Source organism: Microtus ochrogaster, linkage group LG3 (assembly GCF_000317375.1).
Source record: "Microtus ochrogaster isolate Prairie Vole_2 linkage group LG3, MicOch1.0, whole genome shotgun sequence".
NCBI classification, from domain to species: domain Eukaryota; kingdom Metazoa; phylum Chordata; class Mammalia; order Rodentia; family Cricetidae; genus Microtus; species Microtus ochrogaster.
In genome coordinates this window covers 14971597-14986165 of record NC_022029.1, presented here as the reverse complement: position 1 = coordinate 14986165, position 14569 = coordinate 14971597, and positions in this window count along the sequence as shown.

Below are 14569 nucleotides of genomic sequence, written 5' to 3'. Positions count from 1 at the left end.
CTCTCTCTCTCTCTCTCTCTCTCTCTCTCTCTCTCTCTCTCTCTGTGTGTGTGTGTGTGTGTGTGTGTGTGTGTGTGTGTGTGTGTGTGTAGAGGGAGAGAGGTACAGAGAGAGAAGAGAGACTGAGAGATATATAGATATATGTTTATGTATATGTCAATAATAATCAAAGACAGAGGTCATCAATTTGAGAGAAATGTATTGGGGCCACCATAAAAGGGTCAGAGAAAGAAGGCATGAGGAAGAGTTAGAGGAGAAAAGAAGAGAGGTACATGATGTAATTGTATTTAAATTAAAATATGTTAAATTTTAAAATGTAAAATAAATAGCATTTAAGATTGGTTTTGGTTCTCTGTGTGCATGTACACACACACACACACACACACACACACATTCCTAAAATTGTCTGTTGCTCTAAGATATTTGTTAGCAATATGTCTTTGTTTTGGCAATATCTTTATCTAATATTTGTGCTTTAGATCCTTATGGTATGAAGGAAGGAACAACTCTATATAATTATTAAGTGGACTAATACATATATATAAACATTAAATATATAAACATAAATATTTATGTATAATGTATACATATAAAACACTCATTAAAGGGTTTGGTATATAGTATGGCTCACTAAATTAAAATTCATCAACATTTTAGAATTAATTTAGTATGATTCCAGAATATATACAAGATAGCATTATCATTATATGTGTCTATTTTTATTACAAGTCTGATGTGTGAGTATACAGCAAAGGAACTCATCTAACTTTGCCCATCTTTGCGTCCTTGATGTCACAGAAAATATCACGAATAAACACTTAACAACTAGTCCATTTTGTGCCACCACTACAATAAAAAAATGTAGCATGGGTACTGAGAAATCTTCAGAACAAAAAGTAAATGACTTCATTGTAAGACTGTGATTTTATTCTACATGTTCATTTCATAGAAAAAAGAAGTTTGTTTTGTCTCAGAAGTAGTAAATGCACTATCACAACGTATCCCTACAAGTCAAGAAGGCTTATTGTTTTCTAACAGGATGTTAGAAATATTTTTTAAAAAGTTATGCCCAATAAGATAGTGTGGAAATGTGTGTATGTGTGTATATACTTGTAATAAATAAATTGTAAATTTATAAAACAGTGCAATTAATGCGAAAAGTTGGAAAGTCAAAAAAGAAGCAATAACAAGCATAATAAAAACAGAAAATCAAGTCATATGTGGAAACTGGAAACTGGAAACCCAAATATGTTGCATTACCACAGGAAAAGTAATTAACTTAAATGTACAATTGAAATACTACGGTCATTAGGATAGATTAATAAACCAAGTTCAACTAAATATTGTTTACAAAGACACAAATTAAATTTAAGAATACAAAAGCTAAAACTCAAAGTCAAAGAAGATAAAAATAAAACTGATTTAGCTGTTTTATTATCTGCTGTTACAGACTTTCAGACAAGAGACAATAACAGAGATTGAAAAAATGCTTAGGGTAAGTATATCACTGATTCATCAAGAAAATATGATAATTCTAAGACCTGCAAATTTAATTTAGACAGCATAAAAATTAAACCTGGAAAAATAGAAGGTAGAAAGGCTGAAGTTCATAATCACAGACAAAAATTTTAACTCACATGTCTTAGAAACTGATCAAATTGGCAGAAAAAAAAAGTGAGGTCTGGAAGAACTGAGCATTAGTCCTAATGACGCCTGATCAATACAAGCAAGTCATCAGGACAGTGGCAATGCCACCCACCATAACAGAACATGCATTCTAGTCAGTATGCTTTCAACATTTTCAAAAATTAGTATCATCCTTGGGACATAAGAGAATTTCAACAAATTTCAAAGGGCTGAAATAAAAAGCTGTAATATCCTCTTATGCAATGTAATTAAGATGGAAATCAATAATGAAAAGAGTAGATTTCCAAATGTTTTTAAATTAAGCAAGAGAACTCAAAATAATGCCCAGGTCAAAGAAAGTAGAAGGTATTGTGAAGTAAATAAAATAGGATGACACATGAAAAATTTGAAACCTGATAGGCCTGCAGGTAACCTTGTATTTATTTACATGTTTAAAGTCTCTCAGTTCTGCTCAGGAGTCAATGGAGAGCATCGATGAGGGGGGTGACTGTGGTTTGAAATAAAGGGATACACTGAATGGCTAAAAGTGATTTTATACCTCCTTTGATATTGGTTAGACAAACGTTGCACATTTTACTTCTCACATAGCAACATCCTGATTTAAATTAATGTATATGTAACCAGACATCTAAATGCATACACGCACACATGCACACATACACGCACATACCCAATGAGGGGGGACTAAAATAAAAGAGAAAGACATTTGAAGTGGGAGAAAGAAGGAAGAATAAGAGGTGACAATTGAGTGCATATGAATATATGTAACACAAAAGTAAAAGAAGGCATGGTAGGAGTGGGGGGAAGAAAGGGACTAGCAAATCAGAGAGATGGGGAGGGAATAAAACTACTACACTTCTCAGTCAATGCTGTTAGAATCCTAAATTTGTAGAGAACTTTAGAGAAATATTTTCACAGCATTTACTAAAGCTTGCCATGCATCTCCCTTACAACACAACAATGGCATTCTTAGATACACACCTGAAAGAAACCTCTGAAATGAGGTCCGAGAGTGTGCAAGTCTATAGCAGCACACGACCTAATCGTGCACACTCTCCTCTACAGTGAAAGAAACTTCAGCAGATTAGTGAAATTGAAAAATAGCTAACATGGGTAAAATCTGCAATACACAACATGGACAATTTTTTTTTAAAAAAAAAAATATGTAATGTTGGCAGCAAGGTGTCTATTCTGTAAATTCCGGAAATGATCCGAAGCTACCAACAGGGATGTAAGCTAAGGGAATGGTAAGCTTTGAAAGGATGATGGTTGGGAAGTGACCTGTGCCTGACTTCCAGGTCACTGGCAGCACTTCTTTTTTCTTAAATTATGAAGGTGGTAACTTCAGTCTGTTCATTTTTTTTGAAAAATGTTTCCATTGCAAACGTATTATTGGTGCACTCTTCTTCGTGTATCTAATTTTTCAATAAAAAGTTTATACCTATATTATGTATCTCTATAGATGATAGAGCAAGAAGGTGTATTAAGAGATTTATCAGTATTGAACCAGGCTTTACGAATATAGTGAGTAGAAGAGAGGGATAATTCTGCAATACGATATGCCATTCCTGGAGAACATGCAATCCATCAGGTCTGAAAAGAGCTAATAATTAAAGTCATTGAGAATTACACAGGGACTGTTGTGAAGGCTGGAGTTGTAGTCGGTGCCATAAGACCTTTTTTATTAAACAGCTATGGAAATATTTTGGGATCAGATGTTAAATAACCTCATAGATACAAACATGCTGAAATGAAGTTTGCTAAAAATAAAAAACCCTAGTTTTTAATAATAAACAATATCCCAGATCAAACAGACCCAGTAGGAAGATGTCTTTTTTTCCCTTGACCAAAAAAGTTTTTCTTTCTAGTAGTAAGAATTATGGGACACAGAAAAGTTAAATGGATAGAACACTGAATAACATACAGGTGAGGGGGACAAGGTAGGACAATGGAGAGCTACAAGATACACCAAAGAGTCTCAGACTTCTGTGGTCAGAGTGTTCAGTTTCCAACGTCATTCCAACGTCGGTTCAATATTCTAGATTTTGTGAAGGACCTAGAGATAACTCAACACAAGGGAATGACCATTAACTAGATTTGTAATAAACTGATACCACATACTGGCACCATCTCGCTAGTGAATGAGAGAAAATTCATGGGGATGAATAAACACATGGGGATGCCTTAGATCACATAATTGCCTGAGATGGTCAAGTTTCATTGTTAACTTGGATGGATTTAGAACCATCTAGGAGACACACATCAGGATATGCCTGTCAGGTACCCTACAGAGAGCCTAAACTGAGTGGGAAGTCCCAATAGAGAGCACTGGGTGATGCTAAATGAATGAAAATAAAAAAGGATAAAGCTTATTAGAAGAATTTGTTGCTTTTTGAGTCTTGATCATGGAAAGTGTGACCAGCTGCCTCCCAGGCCTGCTGACATGCTGTCCCATCAGTATGGACTCTTTATCTCCTTAAACTGCAACCTCAAATAAATCCTTCTTTTTTTGAAGTGACTTTTGTAGGTATTTTTTTCACACCACACAATGGGAAAAGTCCCTAACATACTGACTATGTAAGAAGATGAAAAACATATATAGTTTCAGAATTTAGCAAGAGAAGCAAAGTAGCTTAATTTAGACAACAATGGTATCGGACTATAAGTGGCAATGCCTCCATCTCCACCAGGAGGCTGCAGACACCTAGCCATGGACCTGGACACGAATAAAGACTCCTGACCCTTGGATAATGGGGGTGTAGATAATCCTGGGCCTCAGTAAATGTTCTGACTATACAGCTGGCTGTGTTTCTTGGTAATAGTGATAACAGTATCCATCCAGTCTAAAAAAAATAAGAGCTTCATTATTTGATTTCCCTAAAAGATCTCTAAGTTAAAGTTACAGGGATGATGTAATCTAATTTAAGTCAACTCACCACAGAACTTTCCTCCCAAAAGGAGAAATTTGATGCAGAGGATAAGAAGGCCTTTGGGTAGAAATTTCTATAATGAGTTGACTAAAATTAATAATAATACAATCTGGCTGGGCAGTGGTGGCACATGCCTTTAACCTCAGTAGAGGCAAACAGATCTCTGAGTTTGAGGTCTATAATCTGGGCTACAGAGTGAGTTTCAGGACAGCCAGGACTATCCAGAAAATCCCTATCTCCAAAAATTCCAAAATAATAATAATCATACAAACCAATAATGTTATTCCTGGAGAAGAAAATTTACAATCAATATTTATATAAAAAGGGCATTTGCCAAACTTAAAGTCAAAGAGCCTCTACAAAGAGATACACTATTGTTTCCAACAGATGGGGAGCCCCAAGTCTGATGTCATTTCTAATGAGCACCCTCTGTCCAAGCTTTGGAATCAGTGGCTGTATTTTATCTTAGAAATTGATTTGAAGCCAGCAAGGGTATGAAACCTAATTAAATATATAGTCAGCGATGACTTCTTTAAAAAAAAATCTACAAGCCAATAAAATACACAGAGTAACCGAGGAGGTATCCACTCTGTTCAATTCTTGCAGAAAAGTAGTCAGTAAATCACTGAATCATGCTGATTATGGCTGCCTAATGGCGAGTATTTGAATATTTATGTCCTTCAGAGTAAATGATTGTTTGACATTACCCAATGGACACTTTTTACATTCTAAATATTGTAGGATCATGCAAATATCACTGGGCACCAGGGAGTACTGTGGAATAAAAGTGTCCATTTTATTTAAAATCTAGGCATTGGTGGGAAGTTGTGCAGAGGGTTCCCAGCATGTCTCCAGGAGGCATCATTTGCATAGACTGCAAAGGGAACCTACGACTTGAGCCTCAGACACTGCACAGTGTGCTAGTCTTGAAACAAGAACTCAGTGAGAAAGATGCATTTCATAAATATTGTCATGAGGCCACATTGTGAAAATAGAAAAATAATAAAAGGTATGGTTTTGTTAATTGTCTCATGCCAAGGCTAGTGCTACCAACAATGCACGTGGGCCTTCATACCACATCAGTACAATGGCAAACAGGCACTGAGCCAGGGAAGAATGTCACATGGTCAGTGTCCTAGCTGATAGACTCTTTAGTTTCAATTGCATTTCCAATAGAGACAATTGTGTTTAGATTTCTGAAATGTCTTTGTTCTTCCTCCCATCCATATTCATAACCTCTATAGCTGTTTGTATTATTTATATTTCTTCCCAAATGTTTTCAGTGCCTTCTAATTTACCATCACCAAGCATAGATAGCATTATTGTGCTTTTCTGGCCTGCTTTCCCATCATTAATGAAGACATCACTTAAAAAAAATTCTGCCCTTGTTAAACACATTTCTGCAACTTCAAATTATATAAAGCTTACAATGAGAATAATTTGAAGACATTGCCACATATTGTTATTCTTTGCTTACCATCTTTTAGCTCATTTTCAGTTCTTTAAGCTGAGTTTTTCTGGTTTGATTTGAATCAGTTTCACCAGTAAAAGCTCACTGATGTTGTATCAATTACTGGGAGCAAAGACTATAGGAGAAGTAATGCATTTAAGTCTCTCCATTCATCTCTGAGTAAAAGCATTGTTATTTATGTTGTGCATGAAAGCATGCCTGTGTGAATATGTGTGAGTGAGCATGAGTGTTGGTGGGTATGATTTGTGTGTGTGTGTGTGTGTGTGTGTGCATGTGTGCATGCGTGCGTACATGTGTTTGTGTGTGTATTTTGACAGCTAATGGAGATTTGAGGAAAAGGGTGGTTTTTAAAATTTTTCAATTCATTATACTTATCTTTGGTTATAAGGACAAATTTTAGAATGTAGTTACAGGTTATGCTGGTTTCGAGAGTGGCAGTTCTTAGCACCATGGCTGCCTAAACATGAACTGAACAAAGACAAGGATAAGAACAACTGTGACAGTAACATGGATGAGGAAAAGTTCAGGAGGCCTAAACCCTACAGAGCAATAAAAAACAAATTCTAAATCACATTGGATGGTTTCCTCTTTACTTGGGAAAAATATCCTCTACCCTAAAGAGGGCTTGAGGTCTTGGAGGTTTCCTTGAAATGTTCTCAGACCAATCTGTGTAATCCTGGTGGATGGAACTATGGAATTAATGACTCGATAGAACTCTCCATTCTGAATCAGTACCCACAGGAGCCAGAGTCTCTTTCTTCTGAGAACTCTGACACTTGCTCTTCATGTCTCTTGCCCAAATGGATGGCCCAGATTCACAGTGCCCATCAGCCTCTCAAGACCAGGAGTTATTCTAAACACTATAGTTAATGTGCAGCTGTAGGAAGGTGATGGCAAGTTCATCTCTCCCACCAGAAGGCTTGATGTTCTTTGTACATGTTTCTGAGGGGTTACCTGGAGGGAATGGGGGAGACACCCATGATAGGGTCAAAATTATTTGTGTACATAGACTGAAGTTTCACAAAAACAATTACCAGAGCAGAGTTATCTCAGGAACATTCTGTACTATCAGGGATAGGTGACAGGAAGTATGTTTATCACGGTGTCATTGGGAATTTCAGTTAGGAGCATGCTTGTAATTTGCTTTGTTTGGTGTATATATATGTATGTGGTAGATATGTGTGTGTGTGTGTGTGTATGTGTGTGTGTGTGTGTGTGGCATATTTAAGTGTATCCATGTGTGTACGTGGTTGCCTGTATATATGTATGAATTTATGGAGGCCAAAGGTAAACACTGGGTGTCTTTTGCTACCATTTTTTTGAGAAATGTCATCACACAGCTTCAGTTTGGACTGACCCTTGCAATCCTCTTCTCTGACACATCCCGCTTCTACATAAGTGCTGGGGCAATAAAATCAGGTCACTATGTTTATATAGCGACCTTGTGACCCATTGAGAAAGCTCACCAATGCTAGTTTAGGTTTTGTTGTTGTTTCCTTTCTTCAAGACAGGGCCTTGCTATATAACCCAGGGTGGCCTGGAACTCATTAGGGAGCTCAATTGGCCTCAAACGTATAATCCCCAAGCCTCCTCTCCTGAGGGCCGAGATTACAGATGTGCACTATGAAACCTAATGGGAGAATTTCTTTCTTCTTTCTCTCTGACAAAAGACTTTCAAATTGGACTAAGAGGATTCTGTACTTGCTTTAAATCAAACATGAAGCCTAGATCCTCACTGAAAAGAAAAATCGTAAGACCCGTTTGTATTGTAAGTTCTCCAAAGACATTCAGAGAAATAGCAATGAAGATGATAATTAAGAGACAAATCCTAGCACAGATGTGATTCCCGTCCACAATCAGTTAGCTTCAAGGAGATTGCATCAACATGATAGGCCTCATCTAATCCGATGAAGGGTCTTACAAGAAGGAAATGAAGTTTCTCTGTGGAGAGATTTCTGATCCTCAACTTTAAAAACCAGTTCATGCCAGAGTTTTCTGCCTAGCACTGTCCCTTCTTATTTCTCAGTGGTCATACCCTACAACCATGTGAGCCAAATATCTGAAGCATATATGCACAGGTATAAATAACATTAATAAATGTTACATCTACTGACTGGTATTCTTATCAGATGCAAACTCATCCAAGGGAGGAAAGTCACTCCATAATGTTCAGATATATTTCCTGGCATGGAATGTTTACCTTTTTTACTCTATGAATTCACACATGTATGCATGTAGCCATGTACACACATGGATACACATACATCATATATATACATACACATACATACACACATGCACACCTAAACACATGAATACATATACATACATATGTTTGTGTGTATATATACACACAGACACAGACACAGACACACACACACACACACACACACACACACACACACCAGTATTGAGGATGAACTGGAATCTACCATTCTCCAAGCCAGGTCACATGACTATGCCTAGAGTCACAGCTTGAGTTCTTTCCCTCAATATCAGAACAGAATCAGGGAATCAGGACAAATAACCCAGCAAACAAGATGTGGGGGTTGTTACATATAGGAAAACAATACCCGCAGTGCATGACAAGCAGAAAGGTCAGACCCACCTGCCTTGTGTCAAAAGTGACTTTGGTGGACATCAGAAGGTCAAGCTGAACAAACATACACTTTGAGGTCTTTCCTCATCTACCATATGTTCAATCAGAAGGCACAACTGACTCCTAGAATGAGCCTCACTCAGTTATTACACCGCGTAGAAGACACAGCACACTTCTTCAGTTTATGACTTACCCTGGACTGTGTTTCCAAAGCAGACTAACAGGAAATCACGGCAGTTATTGTCTCCCTATGTGTGCACTGCTATCATCTCGTCAACGTAGGGCTATATTTCCTGTGTCCCCCGTGGCCGCAACAGCCTTTGATGTCGTGACATTTTTATGGCAATCCCACCTCAAATGCAGCATGTTCCCAGAAAACAAAAAACTCCAAGAGTCTAGGATGATCATGGTGAGTGCTCACTTAAGGGAGAAAAGCCCTGGGGTCCTGATGCAGGCCGTGCACTGTGAGTCTTGCTGGCTCTAACAACAGGAGGGTGAAAGCATTGCAGGGAGAATGAGAATGATCTAAGCTACAATTAAAAAGAAAAAGCGCCATTTCCTGGGAGGGATGGTGAGGCGCTCATCCTAGCTGGAAAGAGGAATACATTTCTAGACGAGAGACAAGTGTGCAGCGAATGTTTGGAGCCAAACTATGAAGAGATATGACTGCTACTCACAAAACACAAGCCAGAAAAAAAGGAAAGTTTGTTATCCACAAAGGAAAATGATAAAAGTGGATGTTTTGGGGGAAAAAAATTGTTTGTTGCCTCTGTTACAAAGACAGCTTGGAACTGGGAGGAGCTCCAGAACAATCTCACTAGCTCAGCCTGAAATCGAAACAGATAGACACTGCCATTCACTTGGGATTTACGCCACTTTGTAATGCACAAAGAATCCTTTCAAAAATGGGATAATAATGAGAAAATAATGGGAAAATTGAAATATATTATAAAAGCATAAGAAACACACACAGATTTTTCAGCACTGTAATGTTAGTGCAGTTGCAGAGTATTGATTTCTCATTCAAACAAAATTAAGCTTTGAAATCAACTGCATATGGATTTAGACATTTGAAAATGATATATTTCTTCACAACTTAACAGATGTCCAAACTGTATCTAGGAGTGATGGGAAAATGGATGAGTAAATTGTTCTACTTCGACTCTTAGCTAAATTAACCCTTCTGGTACCAATTGTGTCTCTCGTTTGCATTGTCTTATGGTTTTGTACCGCCTTTTATGTTGTTAATGTCTTTGGACATTTTATCGCCCCGATTTATAGATAAAATAAATGAAGCCAAGCTAGTAAATCATTTGTCATACATATTAGTTGCTGTTTGGTGGCAGAGCTAGATCTTGGACATAAGATGCCATTCAGTATAGAAAGAACTATTGACCAAAGACATTAGTTGTGAGTCCAGACAAAATAAAGAAGAAAAGAGCCTCTCAAAAAAGAATGAAGGGTTGGGAAGGTGGCTCAATATTAAGAGCATTTTTGGGGAAAGCTAAAGGACTTAACGTTTGAATCATCAAAGCTCTAATCAAATCAAAGCCATGAATGACTGTGTATACTTGAATAGAAGGACAGAGCAGATAGATAGACCTCAGGAGTGCATTGGTCAGTTAGCCTAGCCTATAGTATCCAGCTGCAGGTTCAACAAGAGACCTTGTCTCAAAACAATAAAGAAAAATAGAATTACTTAATGCATTCTGGCCTCTGCACACGCAGTCTTGGACATATGTGAATACACACATGTGTATGTGCAAACACACAGTGACACACACAATGAGATCTATGGTAAGTGGCTGTATAGTAGACAGAGAGTGGGTCCTTTGTTCCATCCCGCCTGGCTAGCTTGCTCCCGAAAAAAACCACATGGAAATTGTATTAATTAAACACTGCCTGGCCCATTATCTCCAGCCTCTTATTGGCTAACTCTCACATATTAGTTTAACCCATCTCCATTAATGTGTATTGCACTTGACTGTGGCTTACCGGCATGAGTCTAACCAGCATCGGATTCGAAGAGGAGAGCCATGGCATCTGCCTGACTCTGCTTTCTTTCTCCCAGCCTTCTATTCGGGCTACTCCACCTATCTAAATTCTGTCCTATCAAAAGGCCAAGGCAGTTTTCTTTATTCAACCAATGAAAGCAACACATAGAAAGAAGACCCTCCTACACCATGGCTGGGCTAGCTAAAGAAGAGCGAACTAGTGAGGAAAGTTTGAAACTGAGCAGAGACTAAGATTGTTTTACCTTTTTTTTTTTCAAATTCAGGCAGTAGTTTCTAACCATAGGTGGCAAACAAACCAAACATTCTTGGGAGTACAAAAGTGGAACCATATCCAATATACTTAATGTAGCCATGCAGGAGAGATTCCTGTTTGAAGTCCATGGACTGATGGTCTCCCCTTGCTGCAATCTGAGGAACCCAGTGCAGCAGTCTTGTTGGTTCCTATGCCAGTTGGCTTGGGCTACAGATTGCATATTGCTGAACACTTAGTGAATCTTACTGTGGCTATATAGATTGGACCATATAAAATACACTTGCTTGATATCTAAATAGCCTAATAGCTAAAATGTAGTTTTTGCACTGACACAGAAATAAAAGCTTCAAGGTTTCATCAACTCTTTCAAATGTGCTAAAAGACAATATAAATGCTTGTTGTGATTTGGATATATAATAATCCCCATGACAATAGTCAGGCATAGTATTATACTCCAGAATATTCTATCACACATATCTATGCTTTGAGTCTATAAGAGCAAATATTAACAAATGGATAAAGCAATAAATCAAATGTTTCAAAACTCTCATACCTGTGCTTGAAGAAATTTTTAATTCTTTATTAACAAGTCTAAACTCGTGTGTCATGAGATGACTCATATTACATTGAAATTCAATAAGATGATCAACAGAACAGAACAGTCTAGATCAACATGCTTACCATGTTCTCCCCTGGGCAGAGCGACCAGCATACCATCTGGCTCTTCCCCTGTGAAATTGTTCACAAAATTCTGTCTCACACCTAACCACCCTCTGTCTGGTATTAACTACTTCTCAATACTGGCATCATTCCCAAATATCACTTAGTGGAGAGTATGTTACCTAGCATACAGGCATAGAAAGAACTTCAATTTCTTCAGTGCATCTACCTTTGCTCCCAGAATCCATACTGCTGATGCTGCTACTTTTCCTTCTCCTCTGCTCCTCCTCCTCTCCTCCTCCTTCTCCTCCTCTCCTCCTCCTCCTCCTCTTACTCCTCCTTCTCCTCCTCTCCTCCTCCTTCTCCTCCTCTCCTCCTCTTTCTCCTCCTCCTACTCCTACTCCTCCTCCTCCTCCTCCTCCTCCTCCTCCTCCTCCTCCTCTCCTCCTCCTCCTCCTCCTCCTCCTCCTCCTCCTCCTCTTCTTCTTCTTCTTCTTCTTCTTCTTCTTCTTCTTCTTCTTCTTCTTCTTCTTCTTCTTAATGTGGATACATATGTTACATATCTAGAGTCACCTGGAGTAGGCTACTAGAGTAAACTGGCCCTGGACCATATCAAATATTGAAACACAAGTTTTAACTTACATACATTTTATGCCCAGAAAAAAAAGGAGTAACTTATGTGATCTGAATCCATCTTCTACAAAATTTGGGTGCTTGATACCTAATGGTCAGTGTGATGGAACTAAGTGGTAAATGAAGCCTTTGAGGGATGATTAGCTTATTCTTTCTTGTATGTGATAAAGGCCTTGTGTAAGAGACTTCATGTAGCGTTTGACCCTCTCTCTTTTCTACCTCCTAACATGCAGAATCATTCTTTATCTCTGAAGCAGCTCTGATCTTGAACATGGAGACAAGCCCTGATCAGAGAACCTGAAATACCAAAATCTTTGGTCCAGACACCTAAGTGTCCACAAAGCAAAGGTAATAAAATTTTGTTCCTTAGAAATGTACGGCCTTGAGTCTTCTGATAAACAACAGAAACTGACCAAGTTACAGCCACCATGAACCAAGATGGACAATAGGGAGGGACGGGATAGCACATCACTTAAAAAAGAAATCTGCAGCATTTGGCCAACTGTGTTTGTGGGCTTTGAATGGTAATTATTTGTATTTGTGGACATGGTTAGTGGGAGTCAAGGCACGTCCTCTTTCATACACCTTGCCAGTTGCAATTTGCATCAGTTCTCCTTGTTCATCACAGAATTATCTAGGTTGAGAAGAAAGAAGAGGTACAAGAACACTTTGGTTTAATTAGCTTGTATTTGACTGGAAGAAGCTGTGCGCCAAGGGCAAGAGGTACCTGAATGAGAGTCAAGAAATCAATTGAGGGGAGTCAACAAGACATGTAATTAAGTGAAAGACAGACTTCAAGACACAGTCTTGTGGTAGTCTGACTTAATTCTAGGGGAAGGTAGCCACACTTGATGCTAAATTTTAAAAGATATAAAAAGACATTTTTTATTGCCTTACCTCTCTAGACAGGTGAGCACCTGAAATAATTAGCGAAAAACTCTTAATATGCTCTAGGCTTTACGTCAATTTTCAACAAATTCTATCCTTCACTGTGTAATAGTGAAGATCCTATTATTATCACCACTGCTTTGCTGATTAGGAAGCTGATGCATAAAGTAGTTGAGTAAATTTATCTAAGACTGCCTCATCAATAAATAACCAAGTTCATATTTGGTTCCCGAGTACATTGGCTTTTCTACTACATAATATTGTTCCCAACAATTATGAAGATGTCTTCTCCTCTGGAAACCATGACATAAATATCAGTAATAATTGAAAGTGACAAAATGAGAACCCTAAAAATCTACTATAGCCAAAGAACATAGAGTTTGGACTTACACACCATAGTGGTTCTGCCTTTTTACCTCGAGGATCGCTGCTGAGTCCATTCCCCAGCAAAACCCCATAATCCCTGTTTTTCTTTCATGTGTTAGCTGACCTCAGCATGGATTCTAAGTTTCATCTATCCTAATATGGTTTCTCAATTCTCAGAATCACCTAATGTCAAAAGAGAGGGTAGACAGGGGAAAGGAGCTGGGCAGAAATAAAACCTAGGACAGAAATAAAGGAGCCTACACTCCAAAAGAATTTGTTTTTTAAATTAGAACTATGATACTCTGAATGAATAAAGAAGCTGACTTGCCTCCTTAAAACAGGTTAATTCTCTACGTGCAGAATCAGGAACATCTGAGTTCCAGTGAAAAAGAAAGGGTGTGTACGTGGTGGATTTCCATAATCAATATTTTTGTCCATTTAAATACTGCAGGTGTAGCTAACAAACAAAATAATCAATGTAAATCATTGCTTCTCAGATTCTGTAGATTTGGAAAGTGGAAGAGTTTAGAGAGAAAAAGCAACTTGTCCAGGATTGCTTGGCTATGGAGAGGCAGAGCCATAACATGACCGTAAGCATTCAAGTTCCCACCCATTCTTTAACACTTGCATTCCACCATCTTATATAAATATGGTAGAGAGATGCTGCCTTCCAAATGCCACCTATAGTGATTGAGCCTATACAGCCTGGACATTTGTCTCTGGGTAACCTTACCTCCTGTGCTTCAGTATTGTGCTGAATGAATTTCCTGAGAAGAAAGAGAAGACTTGGTCCTCAATACAGAGTGCTCTTGGCATATCAAATGCAAGGAGGAAACCCAGAAGTATTGTTATGTGAGTCAAAACAAAATGAGTTCAGCATAAAAAGAGTACACAAGCCAGGTGGTGGCAGCATATGCCTTTAATCCCAGCACTCAAGAGGCAGAGTCGGGCAAATCTCTGTGAGTTTGTTGCCAGTCTACAAGAATTAGTTCCAAGACAGGCTCCAAAGCTGCAGAGAAATCCTGTCTTGAAAAACCAAAAGGAGGAGGAGGAGGAAGAAGGAGAAGGAGAAGGAGAAGGAGAAGGAGAAGGAGAGGGAGAGGGAGA